The sequence below is a fragment of the Phaenicophaeus curvirostris genome, chromosome 10 (assembly GCF_032191515.1).
Source record: "Phaenicophaeus curvirostris isolate KB17595 chromosome 10, BPBGC_Pcur_1.0, whole genome shotgun sequence".
NCBI lineage: Eukaryota > Metazoa > Chordata > Aves > Cuculiformes > Cuculidae > Phaenicophaeus > Phaenicophaeus curvirostris.
In genome coordinates, this window is record NC_091401.1 from 27,633,816 (window position 1) to 27,660,566 (window position 26,751).

Here is a 26,751-nt window from a genome sequence, read left to right on the forward strand (position 1 = left end):
TCAACAGCAGCCATACTCTTGCTGCAGGCATGTGAAACAGAAAAGACAGGCAAGGAAAAGAAGAGGAAAATCTATGGTCATCACCTTCATCTCCAGGTTCCTTTGCTGTCCACACCAGTTCCTGTCAAACCCTTCCAGGTAAAAGGAGATTGCCAGGTAAGATCTGTAAGAGACGACACCATGGGGAGCATATCTGTGCCCTGCAGGCAATACTTCATGCCCCCATCTCTCTTTTAATCGAGTTCTCTAGCCTAGGAAAGAAGGGGAAGATGTCAGACAGCCATATCAGACTGACCAGGACCACCAGACTGGGGACTACAACTGTCAGCTGGGATCACACAGTATGTCAGCACTGATACGGAAATGCCCAGTGCCTGCAGACACTCCTGCACCCATACCACAGGCAAGGGAGTCCTGGGTAAGACGAACAACTGAACCCCCCAACACCTGTATGTATAACCTGCATTCAAGTAAAATAGCACACAGACTATTATTTTGAAGGCAAAATCTGTCGGCAAAGACCTGCTGGCTGTGGGACTCCCCAAGTCCAGTGCCAGGAGCCAGGGTCAGAGGCAACTGGTCATGCCTACATTAAGGCAGAAGAAGTCACCCTCAGCAGTGGAGTTCTGGTTCCCTAAGGAGATCTCAGCAATTCAGTCTATATAAATGCCTCTGTAAAGCCCCTCTTGTGGATCCCTCTCCCACTGAACCATTAACAGCAGAGCCACTGCCTACACTGATGCAACAGAGCAGTGATGCACTGCACTGAACTGGTGATCCTGGCTGGAAACACAAAAGAGCCTTTACAGAGTTTATTTTTTCTAACCTCTCCCCTACTTCTTAAAGAAACTCAGCATAACTGTAGCATGTGTCCTAAAATCCTCTTAAATAAGATATTAATCACAAGGCTGTTTAGCAAGTGAGAGCACACAATCAGCTTGAAAAACACTGCCTCCCATAACTGTCTTGCTCTGGGCAAGTTTCCAGTGTACGTGCATGGCCTGGCATATGTTTCACCCCTGAGTCCAGCAGCTCAGCTTTCTGCTCTCAGCACAGAACCTAAGCACTCACAGTTTAAGGTCAGGTCCCAATACGCTGATATCCCAAATTACTGCCAGCTTGAGCCATCCAAGGATCCTAACCCACGGCAGCACACCACAGCAGGGCAAGGAAAGCCGTGGGGAAAATGGAAGCTCAGGCTTTACAAAGCCTGTGTGATGAAGAAAGGGAGGAGGATAAAAAAGAGAGGTAAAAAGCAAGCAAGAAGGAAGACAGAGTGAAGAGGAAGGGTGCTGCTCAATGCAGAGGTGTCATGCAATGCCTTACTACAAATGCTGAGGCCCCACCAGTGCCAGCTGGTACAGGTTCTCACAGTGTGAGAAAAAAAAATGAAACTAAAACGACATTTGAGGGTTAGGTCAAAGGGGGAGCCGGGGGGGAGGAGGAGGAAGACAACGACACACAAAAGTGACAGAAAGAGCTGGCTGCTAGACTGAAAATCACCATTCTTCACTTCTCCTGGCCATGAGCAATACTTCAGCATAGCTGCACCTTTGAGAGCCACTTTGGCCAGAATGGGGTTGACCAGGGCACAGGGCAAGGCTGGGGGTGAGGCAGCTGCTCAGCTGCCCAACCACTCCCTCCCACTAACAGGGCGCAATGCTCGGGAATATTCACCAGCCATCCCCAGGAGCCAAGAGGATCAAGGGGACATGAACCCCTCACCACAGCAGGACAGCAGGAGTGCCTGCGCACGAGCACCACTGACAGCTTGATTCCTTCCAGATGGGCACGGAGTCCTTGCTGGGATGGGCAGTGTCCCTCAACAGAGCTTGAATCCTCAGGACTTATCCTAGAAGCCACGAGCACAAGAGTGATCAGGCCCCTTTGCCCTCTGCTCGAGCCAGAGTTTGATAAATTCATCATCACAGCATTTCTATAGGGCAAACATCTGCACCACCAAGAACGCTAGCAGTGAGCTACTGAAAGAAAGGAAACCTTGAAAGCTGCCAAGGTTAAGTAAGGTCTAGTACCAGCCCAGGCGAGTTTATCTGTCTGAAGGGAAATAATTAACACTCTAGTAACATCCAGGCTCCAGTGTGACAGGTATGTGCACTAACAGTCAGCAATCAGGTAGTGGTACCAGGAGGAGAGAGAAGACATCAAGCCTCTGCTGTCATTCAGCATCTCCATCCACTGGCAGCAGCAGATACTTAGGGCCTATCTTCTTTCTACAGGCAAGAAATTATTTCTCCTTCCCACCACACTCAGCTGCAGCAGAACCAACGGCCTGACAGCTGCTTTGGCAAAGGAGAACACATTGCTGTCTGAGTTCTTGTACAAGAAATGGTATTTGTTTATTGCTTAATTGTTAATGCTGATTCATCCCAAAATTAGAAATCTTCCACATCTCTTCTACAATACCATAATCAAACCCCTGCCTCTTGGTTTAATTACGGTTAAATAGGAAATGACTAATCCACTGCAGAGCAGTGCACCATCCAGGACCGCATCCAAACCAAGTGGCACAGCCAGGAAGGCACTGGTGCACACTGCCACCATGTCTCCTCACAGGGAGCCAGGACATGAACACATGCCACTACTAGCACAGATGCTGCACCTGCTGATCACATCAGCCATCTCACATCAGAAGATGTGAGAAACGAAGGAGCCTGGGTGAGCAGACTACCCAACCCAGGGAGTGGGACGTGAAGCCTAGAGAAGGGCTCAGCCAAGAACTGGAATTAGATGCTGAGGAGCTTCAGAGCAGGACTGGACTACGAAGACAACTAAGGCTAGGACCTGGAGGTGGGCTGGCAACAAGCTTGAGAAGATGTAACAGCTACTGCAATTACCTGCCTCTCAGGCCACTGATAGAGCCAATGGTTCCCCAGGACACCAGTACCAACTAGCCAACAAATCTTCTTCATACCACCTCTCCTCCCCTCTGAGGGTCCACAGAGAAGACAATATTCCATTGCCACTGCCTGGTGATCACTCCAGTGTCAGAAGTCCCTGCAGTGGGCTGAGCCCAGCCCCTGGCAGAACAGCTCTCTCCTCTCCCCACAAAAAAAACCTCATTTTGTCACAGTACACTTCCCCCACACAGCAGAAGCACTCACTGAAGGCAAAGTTCTGCCTGGGTATTTTTTCCACTAAATAAGTTTTTTGAAAAAGCACAGTAAATAAGGCACAAAGGCCAGACAAAGAGCCATGAGAGAGGCAAATCAAAGCTGCCAGAGGGAAGCAATTCCTACCTTGCTTCTGTTAGAGCTGCTATGAATCAAACAAACAAATTTTTCACATCCCTTATTGCTAGCCCTTTGCACAAGATCAGACCCATGATTGAGTCTGGGCTGGCTTCTCAGCACCAGAACTGCATTTCACCTGACGTCAGAAATTACTCAGATGAGTAAAGTCCTGGCAGTCTCCCAGAACAGCACCCAAGACTGGCTGGGTACCCTGTGTGTACCAAATATCCAGAGATGCTTTCCCAGTAAACACACTTCAAACTGCAGGTGCTCAAACATTTCTGAGGAGCACCACAGAGAGACAAACTGCAGAATTTATGTTTCTGTCCTTGAGGCAGAGTTTAAGCACACAGCAAGCAAAGCACAGTCTCAGAGCAGAAAAAGACAAAAAGGAAGAAAAAAAAGACCCCACAAATACACATCCGTTTTGCACAATGAGCAAGCAACATCAAGCTGAGAAGCAGCTGTGAAACCATGCAGTCAGAACCTGCAGTGCACACACAAGTCAAATTAGGCTGTATAAGTAACTTAAATACTATCCTGCCTTCTGAGAGCCTGGCCCTTACTAAAGCAAATTCTAGGACAAGCCTAGAGCTACTGCAGACTGCTGCAATTAATTCCAGTTACACACATAAGTTGGGCAACTTGTGCTTAGGTAGAAGAATGATCTTCATCCCAGAGCAACAGGTCTTTACAAACACTAGACAAATTCATCGCCACCACAGTAGACACAGAAACCCAAATGGCATCCCTTCTGCAGAGGAGAAGCTAAACAGCCAGAAAGCAGTGAAAATACTAACATGGTGCATTCAGCAGGGATTTGGGGACGATGTGATTGCTGCAGCCAGACCTCAACCTCTGCTACTCAGGAACTGAGGAACTCAAATACAGTTACTGATTGCTATCTTGGTCATTTGCCTGGCGAAACACACACCCAAGCTGTGACATTAACAGAATATGTATGTCAGTGAGGAAATCCCCTGCTATCACACCACCTCCCCAGGAACAAAGGTAGAAACTCACCTGCTGAAAGGCAAGTTCAAGCAGAATTTTGTTTCCCACGCTTCCCCAGGACACAGTGCCATAACAGAAACACGGCCAACCCACACATCAGCCACGGTTCAAGCTAGAGTCACACATGGCCACAAAGACAGATGACTTGTGCAAATCATGGCTAATCCCATCTCTTACACCCTGCAGCCTCACCCCGGCAATACCCTAGGAGGACCCTTTTTCCACACTTACCAGCTTCACAGCAGTTTCTCAGTGCTTTCCCCAGACAAGGTACTGCAAGCATGAACACTTCCACTTCAAACCCATCTTGCTCAAGATAAATTTAACTTCCTTGACACCCCTCCCCAAACCAGAGCTGAAGAGCTGCTATTCTTCCAGTAAGCAACACCAAAGTTACTTCTCCCCAGGTGTTTTTTAAGACAGTAGTTTTTGCAGCTCATCAGTTCTCAAGCAGTACACCTTCTGTTTGACACAGACAGCTAATAGTCTTCTGGTAACTGGCTGTTAGAACTACTGATAACACCACGGCTAAATTCAGTTTGGGGAAAAATAATAAGTGTAATTACAGAGAAGAGATGCAGAATGTATCTGGACATTTAGGGTTTTTTTGGTTGGTTGGCTGGTGGTTTTTTTCTCTGATTCCAGAGTTTGTTTTCATGAAACCTAAAAGAAAGGAAGCAAAGGGGGGTCGTGCTCAAAGACGCCCAGGGACCAGAACGACCTAAAGGTTTCTAGAAGACGGCTGCTTAGAAATCTGGCAGTAGCTGCAAGGGGCTAGAAGGAGTGACACTGGAAAGAAAAAGGTTTCTTGGAGTGTGCTGTTAGCCAGGCATTTGGATAAGGCAAAAGGTGTGGATTTCATATTCTGGGCATGCCTGCAAGGTGCTCTTTAGGCTGCCCATCTGAGAAATACTTTAACACAACCACAGGATTGCAACACACACCATTGAAACCTGCAACAGGCTGTGGGTCCATCTCAGAAATCCCAGCAAATGAGCTTAGGGCAGAAATGACTGCCAGGGTCTCCAACAGCCATTGCCACCGTTCCAGGAGCCAGCTGGCTGAGAACTGCACGCATTGGGGTTGCCCACTCAGGGGATGTGGGGGGCTGGCAACACACTTGCAGCAGGTCCCTCCACTGGGAACCCTGTGGAGCATTTAATCACACCCCAGGTTGATTGTCTTTTGGATTGGGGAGTTATGGCAACCAGGGAAGGTCCACACAGGTGGAACCTGGGCAGAAAGATTTGCTTTATCAGCTGAATTGCCAAGCAAACCACTGCTGAGATGCTGGGAAGGCTGCGTGCTGCCCAAGACGGCTCTGACAGATAGGCTGTCTAAGACTCGTCTTAAAAACCTGCCCAGTGGTGGGGCTGAGCTGTGAGCAGGAGCAGCTGGAATAGAGCTTTGGGTCTCCCTGGTCCTTGGGCATCTTTGACCCTCTTGCATTCTTTACTTTCTTTCTCTCAGGTTTCCTGACATGCCACCTCCACGCCCCAGCTCCTGCCACGTCACCAACTGGCTCCAGTGCACATGTGGCACCACATTACATTCTTGCCTGAGAACACTCCACAGATGTGAAATGCTGGCACCAGCAAGATAACGTTTAGATGCAAAATTAAGCATTTGAAATATTACCTGCAGGGCTTTATTGGCTGTCCTCACCCAGCACAAAATCTCAGTTTGGAGGCTGTGAAGGAATGATGGGAGGGAGGAAGGCATTTCTGCAATATCTCAAAAAAAGTCAGGCTTCCAGAGCGTTGTCTGCATGGAGACAGATAGGAAAAATCAAACCAAATTAAAGGTAGGCATGAATTTAAAAGTATGAGTTAATATACATTAATGACCTTCGGTCAATCCCCACATCTGTAGCTACAGTGAGCTTACATTTCTGTTATTTCCTTTCACTTCCAGCATGAACAGAATTAAATTTATGATGAAACTTAATACCATTTCTGACATCAAACTTAATAACTAATTCTTAATTAATCTTTCTGTATTTTTCTCCTTATATTGCATGTATATGAACACTTAGCCACTTAATTAAACAATCCATTAATATCCAATAAAATTTTTATCTGACTGTGTTCTCCTACTAACTAGGAAACTTCTCAGCCTTAGAAGACACAGTTCATCAAAATGCATCTGTGTCGCCCATCTGAAAGAGAGGGGTGTTTCGCTGAGCAAAAGTGATAAGAATTTTGCAAGAATGAGAGCAGAAAGGGAGCCATGCCACACTCAAAAGTTAACTTCATTTTTACCCCAGGTGCAGACTTGAAGTAGATCTCCTCGATTTTTAAAAGCACACTTCAAACCACATTTGAAATTGCTGAGCTGCATCCACAGGACCTAAACTATCTGCAGTCCACACCCATGTGTGTTATAAAAGAATAAAATAGAAGACAGCAAGTAGTGGCTGCTCTGAAAACCTGCAGATGAAATCCCTTCTGTGCAGCTCTCCCACCTCTCTGCACTTCTCAGACCCCTTCATTAAAAGCATGCAGCCCTTCACCAGCTCAGGCTGGTCAGCACAGCAGCAGTCCCTGCACACAACACCAAAGCTCCATGACCTCTTCAGACTCCTCAACCCACATGTGAGCTACTCTTTTTGCCAGATTCAAGGTGACTGCTCATTACGTGAAGAGCCCGAAACTGACAGTGATGCCTCAGTTCTCAGCAGGTACCAAGAGCAGAAAGCCTGACCAACCCATGACACAAACGACTCTTGAATGAAAGTGTCCTTCCAGCATTGCTCTTCCTTCTCTTCCAGCTATTTTCCCATCTTTCAAAATACCCTTTCACGTTACAGGCACAAGCAACACTTCTATTGACCCCATTTTTGCCGTCAGGAATCCCCCTGCTTCCAATATGAAAACACACCCTTGGAACTATTCCTTCATCTCTGCTTCTGATGCCTTCAGCCTGAACCCCACCTCTGTTCCACTGAAACCTGCCCCTGCAGCATTTGCTGGAGGTTAACTCACAGACTATCACTCTCTTCCTGGAGAGGAGGTTCCCTCTGTGACATGCTTCATTCAGAAAGGTGCAAGGCAGCTTCCTAAGCAGAATTCCATAAAATGTAAGCCATCAAGCTCTGAAAGGAATTTGAAGGAATTTGTGAATGCACAACTTTTTTTTTTTTGTTTTTAACCTGCCCAGGAAAGCTCCACTCTTTCATGGACATAAGGAGTTGTGAAAAGTGAATTCCAAGATTCCAAAACCAGCCGTTAATAGGAAGTGAACTTCAAATTCACAGTTACCTGGATGAGAGCAAAACCCATCCAGCACCTTCCAGACTCTCAAAAAACATACAGAGTATTTCTGTCAGATTCATCCATGAAACACCAGCACAAAGGAGCTGGAATACAACATTCCCATCTCTGCTCCATTTCTGCTAACAGACCCCATTTACAAAGTGCCTGACTACCCCACAACTGTTTACACTGAATGTCTGCTGGAGAAACAAGAGCTGGGTGGAGCGGTAATATATATTTATACAAAAATGTAAACATAGTGAGACCCAAACAGTTATAATTTTGTACCCCAAAATCTCTAAGTTTCCTTAAAAACCCCTGCCAGCACAAAGGATACCAGGATTAGTCGGGTCACAGGAACAAGTGAGAAATAACACAGTGATTATCCATCCCTGGACCAAAGCAAAATACTTAAGTTGCACAGAGCTGTACCTTGGGAGAAGGAGAAAAAAAACAAAACCAACCAAATAAACAGATATAACATCCCAGCTTCACTAACGAAGGATCACACTCAAACTTTCAGTCTTGCTAGGCAATGCAACTCAACACATGAGGTCATCTTCTCTGAGCAATCAGATTATTTGTATTTATTTATTTATTTAAAATAGAAACTAGCTAGGCCGCTCTGTTCAGAAGAGCTCCTTGTGATCACAACACCCTTCCGTTTGCAGTGTTAACTGAGGATTCCAACTTATAAACAAGTCAGAAAACTGGTACTGTGAGTTAAATGCTATTTCAAGATAAAAAGCAGCTCCTTGAGGTGAGTCTTCTGCAGCAGGAAACCACAATTGCAGATCTCTTAGTCCCCAGGAGATGCATTTCAGAAAGTAGTTCTCGTTGCTGCACGATTGCTGCCACAATGTCATTCTCCATCTCACCCCACTGAGTACACCATCCCCACAGAGCGGGGACTTGCTGTAACACTCAGGGTATGTGCAGAAAAAATCCACTGAAGGTGGTCAGGCCGATTTGAATCCCTTTAGGTTTTTTAATCAGAGAATGTTGTATTACAGAGATACAAAGGGCAAGCCATAATGCATATTGAAAAAAACAATCACTGCTGTCAACAACTTCTGCAAAATTTTAAAGCTGAAAAAGCAAACTGCTTCATCCATCGTAAACGGAACTGGATGCAACATCTATTTAGAGAAGCATCAGCTCGCTTCCAGTTTGTCTCACCCCTGGGAATCCCAGGCACAAGCCCAAGCTCCATGACAAACATGCCTGCCAGAGCCACAGGAGCTGATGAATGAAGATGAGGATATAACATACAGATAGATGGGCATCCCGTGCTGGATGTTCCTCCGGCAGCGCAGAGGGATGTACCAGCAAGCAGCTTTGCTCCGTTAATTTTCAGGAGTTGCCAGGAAACACGCAACAGGAGCACACGGAAATTTCAGCACAGCCTAGCACAGAGCACTATTCTGCCTGCACAGACATACTGTTCCCAGGAAAAGGCATCAGGGGCAGAGGAGTAAATGTCAAAAAAGAGGCCTCCCTGCCCTCCAGCATCCTGCTGGTAATGGGGGACACATTCTGTGCACTATTTCTACTTTAAATAAAGATTGGGCAAACCAACCTGTTTTGAACTGTTAGAAGGATAAGCAAGATGCTGTGTTGCAGCTTTCTGCACAACTTTTGTTTGAGATCAGAGGTTAGGATAACTGGTGAGATCATAAGCAAATACTTAAGATCATGTGACGATGTACCGGCAGAGCTGTAAGTTCAGAGACACTCCGAGCCAAGCACCCAAGGCAGAAACTCAGCAGGTGGCTTCTAAACACTGCTGAGGGAACAGCAAACCTGAGCTAAGCAGATGCACCACTTGGGACCTGCTAAAACAGAAAACCAGAGTACAGATATCCTGTGTCACACAGAGGTGCTCAGTCACGCAGCCCTGTCCTCACACTCAGAGGAGCTCCCAGCAGCTCACAGGAGCAAATAAGGTCTCATACCCGAGATCTGCAGGTGAATGTGCTGCCGTAAGCACACACCATTTGAAAGCACCTTCACCGACCCTGGCACCAGCTAACACACCAAGAGGGACACATGCAGTCCATGGTACACGTTGGGATGCACACACATACACGTAGTACACGCACTACTCATTGCTTCCCAATGAACCTCAGGGAGGTGAGAGGAAGCTTTGGGTTCACATCTCACTAAAGGCTGAACTGCACTGCACATTTCAGAAAGGCAACAAAACTCAATCTTTACCTATAAGCACGTGGCCTAAATATACAGGTTTTACCAATGTTTTTAATCACACAAGTGATTAGGGCATCTGATAATAATGATTCCCACTGGCTAGACATCTAACTACTTTATAAGGAAAGCATCTCATTTAATCTTCTAGGTTTTTTAATCAGCACAATTATAATTAAAAGAACATTCAAAGGAACCACTTAAATTTCACACTTCGTAGACAAGCTACACATCAGGCAGCAGACTTCAAGAACATTTGAAGTCACTACGATTTTTAATCAATCTCTTTGTAATCTCAGTGAAATTCTCAACACACAGAGATCTCCAGCAGCAGGGCCACCTTACACTTAGAAACAAAGCTTGTCCTCAGGAAAGTAGTTACAGCAACAGCCAGACTATGTAGGTCAGCAATCTAAGAAGGGCTATGGTTAAGACAAAGTATCAGATTGATTCATAATGCTCTTTGATTGCTAATCCTGTGCAGAGTCATGATTTACATTAGCAAAAGCTGAGGGCCACAGAAAAAGTCCGTGCATTTCGTAAAACATCATCAAATCTCTTTTGTTAGAACTTTTACCATAATCTCTCTGAAAGTTGGGTTGGCAACAGGAAAATGACATTGCTACCAAGGGCTGTGCACGCCCTGTAGCCTCTCCTGTGGAGAGACAGGAGGACCCGGACTCTCCACCATTGTTCCTGCCCTTTCCAAAGCTGGCAATGCAGCAGATCAAACGTGTCAGGAGATGCACAGGAGGCAGAAGAACTTGAGGTCAAACATCTCCTCTGTGCCAGCCAGCCTCAGAGCAAAGGGCAGGACAACCTGACATAGACTTTGGCCAGCACCCACTACCATCCTCCATTTCCTCCAGCCTGGAGCGATGTGGAAGCAGGGAGGGGAGCGATGTACTTCGCAGATGCCTGTGGTGAGGGTGCCTGCATGGGCGGCATCACGCACTGCTGTCAGCAAAGGACTAGGCTTCAGCCAACCAGCCACCCTCTGACACAGGCAGGCAGGGAAATAAGCCTCTGAACATATAGTAATCTGCCTTTGCAGGCGAGTTCCTCTGGCACCACAGTCTCAAGAACAGAGTTAGAGATATGAAACACTACTGGCTGTGTCTCATTTACCATACATCAGACCACCCTCAGCCATCTCACACCAGCACCTCAATTTCCTCATTTTGGTTTTAACCAAGTCACAGAGTATTTGCAAATAAACAGTACCCACCAATCAAGCAGCCCATTTATCAAAGCCTCATCAACAAATATTTGTTTGCACAGGAATTATGCAGAGATGATCATTTATTCCTCCTGTTTTCTGAAACGTAACCTCACATGTGCTGTCAGCAACAGTAACACTCAGGCCCAGCCCAGCAGAGCAGCACCGCTGACATGATGGCAGCTCGCTGCATGGGGTTTCCATATCCATTCTCAGGCCAGCTACGGCTTTTGCCAGAGGCACTTATGAAACGGGCTCCACAATACTCCCACAAAGCCCATGCTACATCGCTAATGCTGCACATGAACACAACCCAAAACAGAGTTCCTTCCACTTTATTTTGCCTATCTACCACAAAATGAAGGAAAGCAAGCCAGTGGACAGATCCACCTGGAGCCCAGCTGCAGCCCTAGCTGTCCTGTCCCCAGCACCCACTGTGGCTGTGCCGGAGCTCCCTGAGCGCACGCACAGGGCACTGTGGAGCTGCTTGTCTCTGCAGCACGATCACCTCCAGCAGCAGCACCAACCAATTTGTTAGTTACACCAGAAGAAACCAGATGATTTGACTAGCCTCAGCACCTGCATCACCTCCAAAATAGCTGTTTACACAGAGACAAGGAGATCATCTGCCTGGAGCAGATGAGCCCTGGAGACAGGGACCCTTGGAAGTCCCTGTGCCCGATGACTCCAGACCCCCAGGCCCTCACCTTGCAACAGAAAAAGCTGCAGCTAACAGGGAAAGTTTGCCTCCTTAGATGCTCTTGGCCTCTGTCCCAGGAGCCTTCTGGGGAAGAGTTTTATTAGGAATATTCTTCCTCCTGGGGAACATTCAGAACATTCACTCATATCTATACTAGCTCCTCAGTTACTGAACGTGTCACCTAAACCTTCCCTGATGCCATGACCCAGGCAAAAGGGCACAGTTATGAAGCGTAAGGGACACAAGCTCGTCGTGTTATCTTCTCCTGGACTCCCGCAGGCAAGGAAAACTCTCCAAGATGTGCAACCAAGGCCAATAACCAGGGTTGCAGAAGAGGCTAAGGACAGAAAGCAGCCTCTTTCCCCCTCGGTAAACACGTTTCAGGTACGCCTGCCCCATACTGCTGGTATCTTCTTCCACAGGCTCTGCTCTGAGCGCAAGAGGATGGTGCAGGCACGCATCACAGCGCTCCCATATATTTAAGGTTATCCCAGCTCAGGAAAAGTATTCCACAGGTCTTCGTGTAAGGAGAGTTATAAAATCCCATCACCTTAGCCACTAGCGTACCACCAGGGAGCTGCACACGGTTAGATCCATCCCTCACACACCAGCACGCAGCTCCAGCTTCTCCTTCCCTCACAGCCCAGAAAACCTCCCGCTACACGCTACTGCCCCGCACGGCACCTTCCCCCTCTCGGGCGGTTTTGTTTTGACGCTGCCCGTCATCAGCTCCGCTCTCAGCCGGCGGCTACGGGCGCAGCCTCCAGCGGCAGCAGCTGCCGCTCCTCCGCCCCGGGTCCCGTCCCGCCGCCGCCTCACGCCGCGACCTCCCGCTCCGCAGCCCGACCCACCGCGAGCCTTCAGGAGCGGCTCCGGCCCCGGCAGCGGCGCATCGCCCGCCCGGAGCCGCCGGGGTCGGGGGGCGGAGCCCCGCCGGGACCCTCACGGGGGATCCCGGCCAGGGGGGCGGCCGCCGCTTTCCCGCTCGCGGGGCCGTAAGGGCGAACGGGAACGGCGAGCGGCCAAAGACCCGCCGCGGCTGAACCCTCGCTGTGGGCCGGAGAGCGGCTCCGCCCGGCCCCGCTCGCCCGCCGCGCCCCACGGCCCCGCGCTCACCCGCCGCCGCCGCTGGCTTTGTTGCCGCCGCCGAGGCGTTTGGGCGCCGCAACCGTGCGCGGCGGGGGCGGGGGCGGCGGGGGAGGCGCCGGGGCGAGCAGGCACACGCACACACACATACACACACACGCGCGCGCTCCGGTAACGCAGGGTCAGAGTCAGCGCGGCTGCCCTCCTGGGAAGGACGAGCGATGCGGAGCGGCGCGGCTCCTCGTCCCCGTCCCCGTCCCGCCGCGGCGGGGCTGCGGAGCGGCAGGAGGCAGCCCGAGGCCGGCAGACCCCGACTCTCCCCGCGGGAGCCGTTACCGGTGACATCGTTCGGATGGAGGGGTGGCCAGGGCAGAGGGGCTGGCTCGGTGTGGTACGTGGCTGCGAGAAAGTGTCCCTGGCCCCCTGAAGAAACCCCCTGTAAGGGCGTTGTGTGCCCCGGCTCTGTCCGCCTGCCTCTAGGGAGCTGTTCCTGGAAACAAAAAAGCGCTCGTGGCTCCGTTACAGACACGGAGAGAGCCCGGCTCCCGCGAAGCCGCCGTCTGTCTCGCTTACTTCAGGCTAATTTTGAACATGGGACTTGGATACATAGAAGCATAGAATCATCAAGGTTGGAAAGTACCTTCAAGATCATCAACTCCAACCATCGACGCAATGCCCGCGTGTCTCTAAACGATCTCCCAAAGCACCACATCTACACATTTTTTTAACCCCTGCGGGGATGGAGACTGCACCTCTGCCCAAGGGGGAGCAATCGGGATGCAGGACACAGTACTTACCCTGACTGCTGTGCTTCTACTGCTCAACTGGAAAGAGCAAGGAAAGTTTCTGGGGTGTATTGGTGTTTTCCCACTTTGAAAGAAGTCAGCTTCTGGTCTGGGATCACAGCCTACAAGTTGGCACGCGCACTCGGCATCTCACTGTGCTTGACTCCCACCTTGGCATCAGATGATGTTCTCCTGCACGTGGACCTCGCCAATTCCACTGGAGTAAGGTCTTCACAAGGGTTCTCTGACATCCGAGGAGGGACTGGATAGGGCGCTCCTCACAAGCAGCTTGATGCGCTGCCTGCGCAAATCGGGGAGGCAGAGCGTGCCTGCCAGGACAAGGCTGGGACATGGGGCTCAGGTCCTGGCTGGGTTTCCATACAGCACCCCATGCCCCTCAGGACCCTTGGCTGTTCCTGTACCACAAGCACCGGAGCTGGGGTTTCACAGCTCACAGACACTTTGCTGCGTAGGCAAAATGGTTTAGGGCATTCCCAGCATTTAAAACCTGGTTAAACCTCATGTATATGGTGAACCTGAAGGCAGATGAGGTCTTGTGACTCTTTCAAGTAGGGAGGCAAGTGAGATGGGCAGCTGGCCAGCCCACATTTACCACTAATTGTGGTATCTCTCTGTGGATGTTTGCTCAGAAAGGTCTTTGCCTGGGCTGAGATTGTTCATGAAGCATCTTCGAAGTCCTTTTGCAATTTGACTACATGGAGGTAGGTACCTCCTGTCAGTCCAAGGAGCTGAACAAAAGCTCCTGCTCTCCCCGTCAGGGGCTGCAGGTCCGTAACACGCGGGCTTGTGGAGGCTTCCCCAGGCCGCAGGACGCCGGGAAGCGGAGGCTGCCCTTGAAGGACCTTGGCTGAGAGAAGGACAAACAAAGCAACAAGAAGAAACACGAAGACGGCGCGTGAACGGTTAATCTTAGCCAATCATATGCCTGGCCTAGGCTCGTTAACAAGTGGCAAAACCCGATCATTGTAAAGAAAACAGCGTGTGTTTTACTAGTTAACATATATAAAGGAGGCATTAAGCCTAATAAAGAGTTTTCTGTTCATCAGGCAGCAGTCCGTGCGGCCATCCCTTCGAGTGCTGCTTTCTCCTTCTCCCTCCACCCACTTGCAGAAGTCCCCTTCTCGCTGGTCCTCAGCTCCAGCTCAGATTCCCCTTGCTGCATGCAGGAAGGAACACAATGAGTTCACTTGTCTGGGTAGTACAGAAATCCCCAGACCACTCTAAGCATCCCCTCCTCACCTTCCAACACTTGCACTATCCCTCCCTTCTTGCACTATCAAAGTTTTAAACCGTGATTGTACTTGAAGAGGGACCACCCATGGTGCAGGGAATCCTTCTTCTAACTCAGGAAGCTTTTAGAAAACCTGCAGATAACCAAATGCAGTCTTTTCTAGAGCCCAGGAGCCTCCACGGGGTGAACCTCACCCACTTGCCTTGTCATGCCCCCGGGCAAGCCGCAGAGGAGATCACAGCAGTAGCTAGGGAGTGCATCCCGATTCCAGAGAGACAAGCTGAGCTGTGCTGGCTTTTTCAGGCTCATGACTCCTACCTTCCAGTGTTGCTTCTTTCTGGGAAACAAAGCCGGAATCAGCATCTTTGTCCAAGTCATTTTTTCCTACACTGCAAAAGAACAAGCAGTTACAGGGTAAGCTCTGTGAGTCCTAGTCACTCCTTTCCATTTGTCAATCTAAAGAGTTAGGCAGCTTCAAAAGAGGAACAGCGTAAAAAGATTGCTTTTGTCCTAGCATGCTCTTGTCCTTTCCCTGTCCCAGGCATGTCTCAGACCAGTTCGGGGACTCCTGTGCCACCCTCAGCATCAGCAGCTGCTGTTGCATATCCCAAAGTTACCGATTCTCCGTTGGGTTCTGTTTCCAGTGCCCTTGATGAGAAGAAGCTGGCAGGTCTGTAGGTTGCTGGCTTATAGCTTTGCCCCCATGGCTATATTTGTGTGACTTCTAGCCATGAATGTCTCAGCAGGGACTGGTAACAAATAATGCTTTTATGGGGCTGCTAAAGGGATATTCCTCAAAGGCTCCTTTACTGAGAAGCTTATAAAGGTGGGTTTGAGTGCCTTTTTTTTTTTGTCACAGCTTCAATTCCTTACCTCTTTGAATAAAGCTTTAATAGCTTTATGAGAAAAAGTTGCCACCTCCTTGGTTGCCTCACCTGCCTGTCCCCAAGTTGCAGGGCAACCACTGATGCTGAACAGGCCAGTTGCACAGACGTCCCACCACACTTGGAATATGCATAAATGCTTCCAGCCCATGCAACGGCAAAAGTTTTCTCCTGAAGTTTCTGGCCTGAGCACCTAAACAAGAAATATTGAAATTAAGATGACCCCAAAAATCCACGTCATCCATCCTTGCTGCCCAAACCTACGTTATTGACAGAGGTTTGTCTAACCTGGTCTTAAAACTAGGTGGAGGCACCCTAACTGTATCTTTTCCAGTGCTTATTTATCCTGCAGTTGGAAAGTTTCTCTCAATGTTTTTTTTAAAACTATTGCAATTTTTTTCCCTATGCCCAATGAAAGATTGATTTACTGCCTTACTCTGTGGCAGTCTTTATATACTTAAAGGCTTCACTGGTTTCACCAGTTTTCCTTCCTCTGGATTAATTAGCACCATTTCATTCAGTCTGCACTCATGGGTCACGTTTCCAAATTCCCTGGTCCTTCTTGATGCCCATCTCTAGTTCCTCTCCAGTTAGGCTTTGTCTTTTGATATCTGTCCTGAAGCCTACCCTGCCCTGAGGAGAGAAGGGTTGCGTGGTGATGTACATGTGCATTCCTATATGTGTTCTCTATTTCATTGGCTCTTCTCTCACAGGTTGTTGCTGCCAACTCCTGTTCAGCCTGGGACACACTGCACTGACCTAGTTTTTTTTTGGTAAAAACAGCACACAGCCAGCCCCTCACCAGACCTTGCTGGGCAGCAGCAGCAGCCGCAGCCAGCCCCCTCCTCAGAGAGGGACATCGGGAAGAGCAGAGCAGAGCACGATACACGCTCTTGCACTCATGGGCATGTGTCCTCCTCCCAGCACGTTCAGTATCCTGGATTCTTGCACAGGCAGGATGAGTCTTGCCTTCTGAATTCCCATGGATGCACTTTCCAGGCAAAAGTGAAGAAAACTAAGACCTGGGCCATGGTGCTTCATCCCTTGGCCAGCTCTGGACAGATTCCTGGGGCTGAGCAAGTCTACCAGAGCCCACGATTCACAGTGCCTGTGCTTTTCTTAGTGTTGGGATGTTGCTATTCAATAGAAAGATGACACATTTGACTGGTAGGGAAGTGGCAGCCCCAGGGCAGCAGCAGCAACGGGAAGGAAGGATGTGTAATCCTCGCTGGCACGTATACAGTATATACACACAGCAACAATTAGGCAGGTTCAATTGTTTCAGATTACAGCTGCAGACAATGTTACAAATGCAAGTTCACACAGAGCCCAAGCTAAAATAGGCAGATCCATTTTTTTGCTGAAAAATTCTGTGTCACCAAGTTGCCAAATATGGAGGAAAGCAAAATCTCACTCAGAGCCAGGGTTCTGCCTGCGAAGGGGTTAGCACAAATCCTAGCAGCCTGTGGGTCACATTCTCTTCTCCCATTTCTATCCGCACAGGCAGAGAGTTTAGGATGGTACAGCATCCTGTGAACTTGCATCCTCCTTTCATCCATTAGAGGAGGGAGAAGGGGCTGGATCCTAAGCTGGGACATAGCTCTTTGGGGATGCACCTCTGCTCAGCTGCCTGCTGCTACCCTGCCACAGTAAGCAGTCCAGGTTCACTTCTGGGCACAGCTGAAGGAGCCAAAACATGGGGGAAAGGTTATTAGTTTATATAACCAGAACATATTAAAGGTAGCCTTTGCTCTTTGCACACACTGAGCGTTACTACGATCTGGCAGGATGATGGATCTATTTTAAGATCCCTCTCCTAATAAATGGTATGAGGAAAATCCAGCATGGCAGGTCATGGGAGCTGGGATTTTGTCAGATACACCTTTGGTCAGGGTGACTGACCGCATCCATCTTGTGCCCTAGGGCACAGCATAACCCCATGTATACTGTTTTACAGTCCCACTGGGCTGTGATTATTCTATTCCAGCAATCCTGTAGGCACAGCAGTGGGGTGGAGTAGAGTACGCGCAGGCATGTGCAACCCAGCCCCACTCACTTCCAGCCTCCTCCCAGACTGGTGCAGGAAGAGGATGCTCCAAAGCCAGATTGTGATGCACAGCAACATGCAGATGAGACAAATCACACCCCTCCCTTTGGTGTTATGTTCCATTCAAGATAAAAACAGCGACTATCCAACTGCAGGTACACTTTCTTTGTTTTCTTCACATGGGGGGTTCAAGTCTGAACAATTAATACCTAGGATGCTGAGTGCAAGAATCATTCTAACATCATTATGTATGCTGCTGATGTCTTCAGCTCCTTGCAAGTGTAAAATGGGGAAGAAAATCCTGTTGAACATTATTTAGGTAAGAGAGGAATTCATACACTTTAAAGGTTAGCAGAACCAGACTAGATTAATGGCTTTTTCCCCTACTCCTTCTTATTATCCTGATTATGGTTAAAAAAAGGTAAGGTAGCCTTTCTAACTAAGAAAATGAGAAACTTGTTTTCTGCAGAAAAGGACCACACAGGTTACACAGCTTCAGCAAAGGAACCCAAGGTCCTTGATATTGCTACAGAACCTGCTGCCCTCCAAAAACCAGTTTGTAGAATGGTTAATTTCAAAACACAACTGAAACATCTTTAAAGGGCCGGGGGAGGACTGGTAACTTCACAAACTCTTTTCCCTAACTTGCGCACCGTGGTGCCTCTTCCTCACACTCTCCCTGCCAGGCTGGCTTCACTGCTTGCTCCTGGCCCATTTCAACCTCAGAATGGCCCCATGTCCATCTAGGTATGGGCACAAACACTGACACAAGATATCTGCCAATGACAAGGGCCAAATCCCTCTCTAGCATGAGTGGGTGATGCTCCAGGCACAGCAGGCACAGGTCTATTAGGAACAGGTCTCCACCTTCAAAATCAGATTCACTGGGAGCAGAAAGTTTTGCCATGAATTGCAACTCTCGCAGTCTCTGAGCATTCCCAGCATAAAGAGGAGGGGACATTACAGGGGATGCTCTTGGGAAAGCAGTTACCCAATTCAAGAGCAAGAGAGGCTGTGGAGGAGTCAATGGATCAGAAAGCCCAAACAGAGAGGATGGAGCTGAGCAATACTGAAACCAAAATGCACCAAAGGCTTCCACAGTGTGTGGCTGACTCACCAGCTGACTGCGAAGGTTACTGAACTGCCTCTATAAGTGGAAAAAGCAGGAGGGTTTCTGTACCCAAGGCTGGGCCACCATGCAGCAGCCTCGGGATGCATGGATACAGAGGAGCTGCAGCTGAGACAGGTTCCTACCCACCCTCCTTTACCACCTCTTGTCACCAGTATTTCCTAACCCACCTGTAATTACACTCTCAACATAAGGAAATGAGATCTCATTGTCTCATAAGGTCTCACCCACAGCCCTTTCATTAGAAACAATGACTAATTTGTGCTGCCTTCCCATACCAGCAGTAGAAAATACGATTCAGGTGTTCAGGTGTTCAGGTGTTGCTGGGTTAGTGTTCTGCTCAGAACTGACTGCAAATGAAAAAATAAATATGCAAAAGGTAGTGAGGAAACAAATATCAGGTGAACAGTGCGGAAGACAGTAAGAAGAGTAATGAACAAATCCAGAGAAGCTGCGCAAAATAAACAGGACAGAGAAAGAATATTTCTTTAGGCAATGCAACACATTCAGTGCTTCTCTTTGGTAAATGTGTATGAAACCTCCCTGCATATGACAGAGTTGCGATGGGAAGCTGGAGAATCAGGGCCCAAGGACCATTCAGCTAAGGGGCCCTCCTCCTGTGTGAGGAGGCAGAGTCTGCGGAGGGAAGAGAGAGGAGAGCCACTATGGGTAATTTTGTAATATTTTTTCCACCTCAAAGAACAGGTAATTTCAGGTTTGGAGAAATGCTAGGCCCAAGCAATGGCATTGGGGCTACTCATTCTCCTCTTTTGGTATGTCAAAACCACTGCATTTTGGAGTCCCTGCAGTGCAGCCGCAGCACACTGTTTTGAAGGGAAAGGCTGCTATGATACTTTGCAATGCTATCAAGGTTGAAAATGCATTGCCACATGTTGTCAGGGTCTGCTGAGGAAATGGCATCACATTTTTAATTGAATCATGAAGACATGTGCTTGGTGAGCAGCAGTCACTGAGGAACACTTGCGGATATGCCACTTCCCTACATTTCAGAAGCAAGTATAAAAAATGACCAAGACATGGAGCCAATTATTCTCAGAAGTATCAGGAAAGGTGCCGCACACTGAGGGGAAGGCAGGAGATGAACAAAGCCCAGAAACAAAAGTGAGAGAGTGAGAGATGACAAAGCCACTGAGCACAAAAGCACCCTGATTGTCTCTAGCAAACACATTCCGGCATTTGCAGGCTCACCACAAACCCAAACAGCAAAGCTGTATACAACTATTTGCGGTTCAGCTGGATGAAAATATTTGGGGAGAACAAGCCAAGAAACAACAAACAAATAAGCTGTGGGGCTCAGGGGCTGTGTTCTGCCCTGGGCCAGGGGATGGCAGCGGCACAAACATCACCTGTCCACACTGGTACCCACTTGTGTGGGTGAAACCATTTGTTTTTGAAAGACATTGCTGCACAGCCATGCATTGTGGGTGACATCTCAGCATCCATGTGCCACCAGCCCTGCGAGAGATCCGGCTAGCTGGGAAAGAGCTCAGGGTCAGCAGGCACCAGGGCTCTGCTGTGCCTTGGCAGAGTGAGGTGCTACCACAAGCACTTGTTTCTGCCTCAAGTCAGCAGGCTGGATCAACATGTCTGCAGCGACATGTGTTGAGGGCCCCAGTCTGATCTTGGCTGCCAGATCTGCTTCTCCGGCTTGCAAGTAAAACTCCCAGCAGACACGAGGATAGGTGCTGCAGCCCAAGTGTGAACAAGGGCTGCTGGGTAAGCCGGCTGCCTCTGGGGCTGCCAGGCAGAAAGGTACTTTCCAAAGTGAGAAACATATAAAATGCAGTGCTAGCTGGGAGTGAACCGGCATTGTTTCTCATATGGAAGAGAGGCAAAGCTTGCAGCAGGGGCAAAGTCTTTCGATTCCAGATAGAAAACAAATTTACTGCTGAAACCAGTCACAATGTGGTTTTGGCTGTTCAAGTCAGGAGAACAAGCACTTACAAAAGTGAAGACATTATAAGTCTTTTATTAGCCCTATAGGAACCATAAAGCCTTCTGCTAAGCATAAAGAAATGCCCTATCTAAAGTGTCACAGATATAGTCTTCTCTTTGACTTCCTAAAGAGCATTTAGTGATGATTTATACTGTGCAATGCCTAAAGGAAAAACATACAGTAATCATTTTCTATTATATTTACAGTGAAATATGTGTCACTCAGATTCCATGATATTTCATTTTATAGACAATGTACGATTCATGATGCTTTAATTAGTCATGCCCTCACTTTTAAAGTGATTAGGTTTTGTAAATGATGGGAGAAACAAGCGAACTGCTATCTCTTAGCACCTGTTTTGAAGCATTGCTGTTTTGAAGCAAAGATTATTGAGCTTGAGCATAGGCTCTCAGAAAGGCATGCAGGGACTGGTCGCCAGGTCCAAGAATACATTGAACTCAGGCTCATTGGCAGTTGAATTTTAGTCCAGGAGGGTCCTGCACTGGGAAAACAGCTCCAAAATCCATTGTGCCTGTGCCCAACTAGCCTGCTCCACCACCCTGCCATCACATCCATTGCTCTGCAAAAGCAGAAAGTCAGCTAATGCAAAGCAGAGGTTACTGGAGCTGGTAGCATGGGATCAATAACACAGTGAATGGAAAAAACATTGTGCCCAAAAATGATTCTCTGCATTTACATAATGCAAAGGGAAGTGTGATGGGAGGGTGTTATCTCACTTGTGGGCTCCTGACTTTCACCCCAGCAGTGGGGTGGACACACATGTGGACAGCACTGGGCTGTCACCAGGCACAGCAGTCAAGAGCTGTGGTTTACAGGCAAGAGGAGCCCTGCCTGCACCCTGCCTGCCTGAGGCCACATTCAGAGGAGCTGGGTGCACCAGCACCCACATGCCTGCCTGTAGTGAGAGCAACTGTCCTGTTTGCAGTGGGGTATAACAGGAGGGAAGGGACAGAGGGAAAGAACCACCCCTCCTTGCAAGGAGTCATAAATCCCACCAGCTGCTGTGAGGAGAGCTGGGGCTCACCCTGAAACCTCAGCAACAGCAGCAGGAGCCCCAGAATCCCATGGCCCCTCACTGCCTGCCCTGCACCTCAGCACGGAGCCAGTTGCTCCCACACAGCCTCTTTCAAACCATTTGGGGTTATGGAATTCCACAGGCCCCCTCCCCTTTCCCATCAGACCCGAAGCAAATACACTTTTCTCGTTTGGGAGGCTCTTCCAGACTCCCCACAGCACAGTTATTCCAAATCAAGAGCAGCGGGTGCATAGGCTGAAAGAGTAATGGAAAGGGGTGACCAGAGGGGATGATGCCATTTATGTACCTCAGCAACCACAAGTAATGAAAAATAGGGGACTGGAGGGGCAAACATCCCTTTAAAATGGCTGGAGTATGGTTGGAGTTGATGATCTCAAAGGTCTTTTCAAACCTAGCAATTCTAAGATGCCTGGAAGAAACCACCATGTGACCTCCTGCTGCTCTCCACTGGAGCAATGGCTTTTTGGGGGGACCACTGCAAACCTGCCCTGAGTCCCCCGCTACCCTAGTGCTGCTCAGCCAGTTAGCAGCATCTACCATCCAAATCTTACAGCAGAGGGGTCTGGCTGACTCCAACAATGTGGAAATCCATCTGTGCAAAGGAAACTGCTCTTCTCCATGCTTGAATTATTCAGAAACATTCCCCTAATAAATAGTTTATCTACTTTGTGAAACTGCATTTTGATGTACACAAGTAGGCTTTGGGGGACTGCATGGCTTCCTCACCTACATTGGGGTGTTCATTTTAACCAGTAAGTAGAAATCTCACTAAATAACTCCTGAATAGCTCATCCTATGGAGCAAAGCCAAAGGGGAGGGCCAGGCAGAGGCACACTCGCAGGTGCCTCGTGTGAAAGATGTGATCACTGCTGGGAGCAAAATTTGGAGAGGAAGCTTTGGCAGAGGATGTTGCAGGGGAATGTGCTACATACTAGATGGCTGAGATTGTTATTCTGTTCCCTGCCCAGCCTCTTCCCAGCCCAGAACAAGCCCCCCAAAAAGACCAGGCTGTGCTAAAAGAAGCCAGTACTCAGCTCAGCTGTGAGTTGGCACTAGAGCGGAGAGGACCTGGATAGAGTTGTGTAGAACCCCCTACATGGGCCTTTGGGTGCATTTCCCTGGCACAGCCCAGTGAGGGCAAAGTGGCATCCCGAACTTGCCCTGCAGAAATGAGTGCTCTGGGAACAGCTATGACATAAATAAAAGGAGCTTTGAGCAGTATCTACAGGGCTATGTTTCCTGAAAAAATATGTCTCAACGTCGCTTTCCAGCATGGGAAACACTGCTGTGCCAAGACCCCTCCCTGGGATCAAAGCAGCAATTCCCTGAGGCCAGGAAAGTTTATTTGTGATCACCGAGATGAGAAACACATTGTTGCTCAAGCCTGGCAAGTAGCTGTTCTGCCCAAGCTGCCCATTACAGGGAAGAAAAGTGACCGTTTGTCCATGTGAAGCAGGCCGAGAATTTTGTAACCCCACTGCCAAGAATCAGATAGGGTTCATCCAGCAAAGGCAAAGGTGTCAGACACATCCCATGGTCCTGCAGCCAGAGGGGACCAGGGCTCCCTTCACCCAGTCGAGCAGAGCACGTCCCTTCTTCACTGCTGGCTTCTGGTGCCCCTAAATGCTGGCTCAGCGTTCCTATCATGGCACACATCCCTGGGACTCCCATCTCCTCCACCACCCAATCCACACTGCCATCACCTTGGGTGAGCAACCCACCACACACAGCCTAGGCTTCTACTTGGCTCCAGGAAGCTCATGTTCCCTCCTGCAGGCTGGCCCGACCTGCGCTGCACCTTCACAGACCCTGGCCACTACTGCCTGCTCTGCCTCTCCCTGGACATAAGCTGCCTCTTCGTGCTAATGTAGGAAAATCCAGTGGGAACATAAGGGTCCATTAGCTTGTAACAGGCATGGCTGCACCGCATGCCATGCCAATGCTCCAGTGGAACGATGGGGTACACAAACGGCTGTCCTCTCCTACACAAGGTGCCCTCACCAGCAGAGTGGACCCTGTGGGATCTGGGGTGCTGGAGAAGGGGGCTGAGCTGCCCCCAAGGGCACACAGGACCAGGCTAACCCTCCAGCCTGCCCACAGGGAGAGAGCTCCTCTTCCCCATTAATAATTAGCCACCATAGAGAAGTGTAATGCTCTGCAGGGGAGGGTTTGGGCATACAACAATGCACGAGATCAGAGATTTGCCATTTGTGGCCAGTGGCACTGGAGCTAAAGGCTATTGTACTGCTTTTTCACTGGATTTGGCTCCTCAGAGCTTGCCACTGCATTGTACTCTCTATGGGTGCCTATGGAGTAACAGTGGAGCTGGGCGCAGGTCCTGTCCAGCTGCAAGAGTGGACTTGGCTCGGCTGTGGCTGCAGAGTGAGCCAACTTGGCCAGGGCTGCCAGCAGAACCTGGGAACAGAGCAACAGCCCTAGCATGGAAGCTGCAATCCCTCTGCTGCGCACAGTCTTGGCCAGTACCAAAATAGCATATCACAGCCTGCCAGCCCACTGAATGGCGTAAACAGTTCTTGCCATTTTTAGCAAAGTGGGGAATGCTTGTTGTTTCTGGGACGTGCAGTATCCCAGGGTCAGTGGAAAGATGAGGGAAGGGCCAGGCGTCCCAGGGGCACAGCGAGCCAGGGCAGGGCAGGGGTGAACTCCCAGTGGAGGGGCTCCAGGCCCGGGGCTGGAGGGGCCACAGTAGCCTTGGGAAGGGATGACCGGAGGTATGAGTGTTCCCATGGGCTGGGCACCACAGTGGTGTTGGCTCAACCACGCTGAGGAGGACAACGGTAAGCAGCTGGAGCTCCTTCCCTGGCCCCTGCAGCACGGATCCTGCCCACAGAGCCAGGCTGGCCTGGGCAGCCACCAATGTATTCCTAAGGCAGCCGTCCCAACCTCCCTGCAGGTGGCCAAAACAACTTCTCACCTCGCAAATCACACCAGCAGGAATCATGACTGTGGTGATGGAGCACAGCTAATAAAAAGCCTCCTGCTCTATTTTATTCCATTTTATAGAAGGCTAAATATAAATTTCTGCTTATTTTTAATTCTTAACAAAAGCTGTGATCCACAATCCATCAAGCTGGTCTTGTATTTTTCATATTTGCAGTCTTGCATCAGATCCAAAAGTGAAAAAAAGATCAGGCTCAGCATAAGGTCTGTAGCCGAGTTAGGTGTGGGCAGCATGTCCTACCCTGGAGATCTAGTGACCGCAATGCAAAGAGGAAAAGGTATTGCAAGACTCGGGGACTGCAGGGTTCTCTGTGCTAAAAAAGCACCTCCAGCGCCAGCCAGAGCTGCTGCCTCTGAGCACCACAGCTGTGGGCACTGCCAGTCCAGTCTACGTTTGGTGACAGGTTTTGCTTGTTACCAGGCAGGGCACAGGGTACTTTAAATGTTTTCCAATCCCACAGGGAGAAGTAGCTCACTGGATTGTACAATATCTCCCTCTGCAGTGGGAAGAGGAGCTGGCACCAACATGCAAACCAAATAAGACAATATAACCAAAAATCCGTGCATCAGAGGTTGTGTCAGCTGGTTGTGGCCCCATGGATAAGGCAGGCATCCAGGGCCGCCCTCCACCTCCCTTCTGGGAGGCAGAGATAACAGCTGGGAGGCTGTCTGATGGACCACTGAAAGATTTTTCACTGTGATATTTTCCTAACCAGTCAGGCCCAGTCAACATGGGTTCACAAAAGGCAGGTCTTGCCAGACTAACCTGATCGCCTTCTATGACAAAGTGACTCGGCTGCTGGATGAGGGAAAGGCTGTGGATGTGGTCTTCCTGGACTTCAGCAAAGCCTTTGACACAGTTTCTCACAGCATTCTGCTTGAGAAACTGTCAGCCTCTGGCCTGGACAGGCGCACACTCTCCTGGGTGGAAAACTGGTTGGATGGCCGGGCCCAGAGAGTGGTGGGAAATGGTGTGAAATCCAGCTGGAGGCCAGGGACAAGTGGGGTTCCCCAGGGCTCAGTGCTGGGTCCAGCCCTGTTCAATGTCTTCATCAATGATCTGGATGAAGGCATCGAGTGCACCCTTAGCAAGTTTGCGGACGACACTAAGCTGGGTGGAAGTGTCGATCTGCTGGAGGGTCGGGAGGCTCTGCAAAGGGATCTGAACAGGCTGGACCGCTGGGCTGAGTCCAATGGCATGAGGTTTAACAAGGCCAAATGCCGGGTCCTGCACTTGGGGCACAACAACCCTATGCAGTGCTACAGACTAGGAGAAGTCTGTCTAGAAAGCTGCCTGGAGGAGAGGGACCTGGGTGTGTTGGTTGACAGCCGACTGAATATGAGCCAGCAGTGTGCCCAGGTGGCCAAGAAGGCCAATGGCATCTTGGCTTGTATCAGAAACGGCGTGACCAGCAGGTCCAGGGAGGTTATCCTCCCTCTGTACTCGGCACTGGTGAGACCTCACCTCGAATGCTGTTTTCAGTTCTGGGCCCCTCACCAGAAGAAGGATGTTGAGGCTCTGGAGAGAGTCCAGAGAAGAGCAACAAAGCTGGTGAAAGGGCTGGAGAACAGGCCTTATGAGGAGCGGCTGAGAGAGCTGGGGTTGTTTAGCCTGGAGAAGAGGAGGCTGAGGGGAGACCTCATTGCTCTCTACAACTACCTGAAAGGATGTTGTAGAGAGGAGGGTGCTGGCCTCTTCTCCCAAGTGACAGGGGACAGGACAAGAGGGAATGGCCTCAAGCTCCGCCAGGGGAGGTTTAGGCTAGACGTTAGGAAAAAATTCTTTACAGAAAGGGTCATTGGGCACTGGAACAGGCTGCCCAGGGAGGTGGTTGATTCACCTTCCCTGGAGGTGTTTAAGGCATGGGTGGACGAGGTGCTGAGGGATATGGTTTAGTGTTTGATAGGAACGGTTGGACTCGATGATCCGGTGGGTCTCTTCCAACCTGG

General features: G+C 49.4%; 2 protein-coding genes across 5 annotated transcripts in view; both read right to left on the reverse strand.

The window, feature by feature from the left end:
* Nucleotides 1-13,621, reverse strand: part of ST6GAL1 (ST6 beta-galactoside alpha-2,6-sialyltransferase 1) — a 36,397-nt gene extending 22,776 nt beyond the window's left edge. Inside the window, exon 1 of one of the 4 annotated variants that reach the window (XM_069864517.1) lies at nt 13,527-13,621. The gene's annotated coding sequence lies outside the window, so the exon portion shown is untranslated. Of the gene's footprint in view, nt 1-84; nt 271-12,759; nt 12,783-13,526 lie in introns of those variants that run through there. The other 3 variants (XM_069864518.1, XM_069864519.1, XM_069864515.1) reach the window with 3 other exon arrangements.
* LOC138724660 (G-protein coupled receptor 35-like) overlaps nt 1-26,751 on the reverse strand; it is an 88,317-nt gene that overhangs the window by 59,719 nt on the left and 1,847 nt on the right. The gene's annotated exons all lie outside the window — the stretch shown is intronic.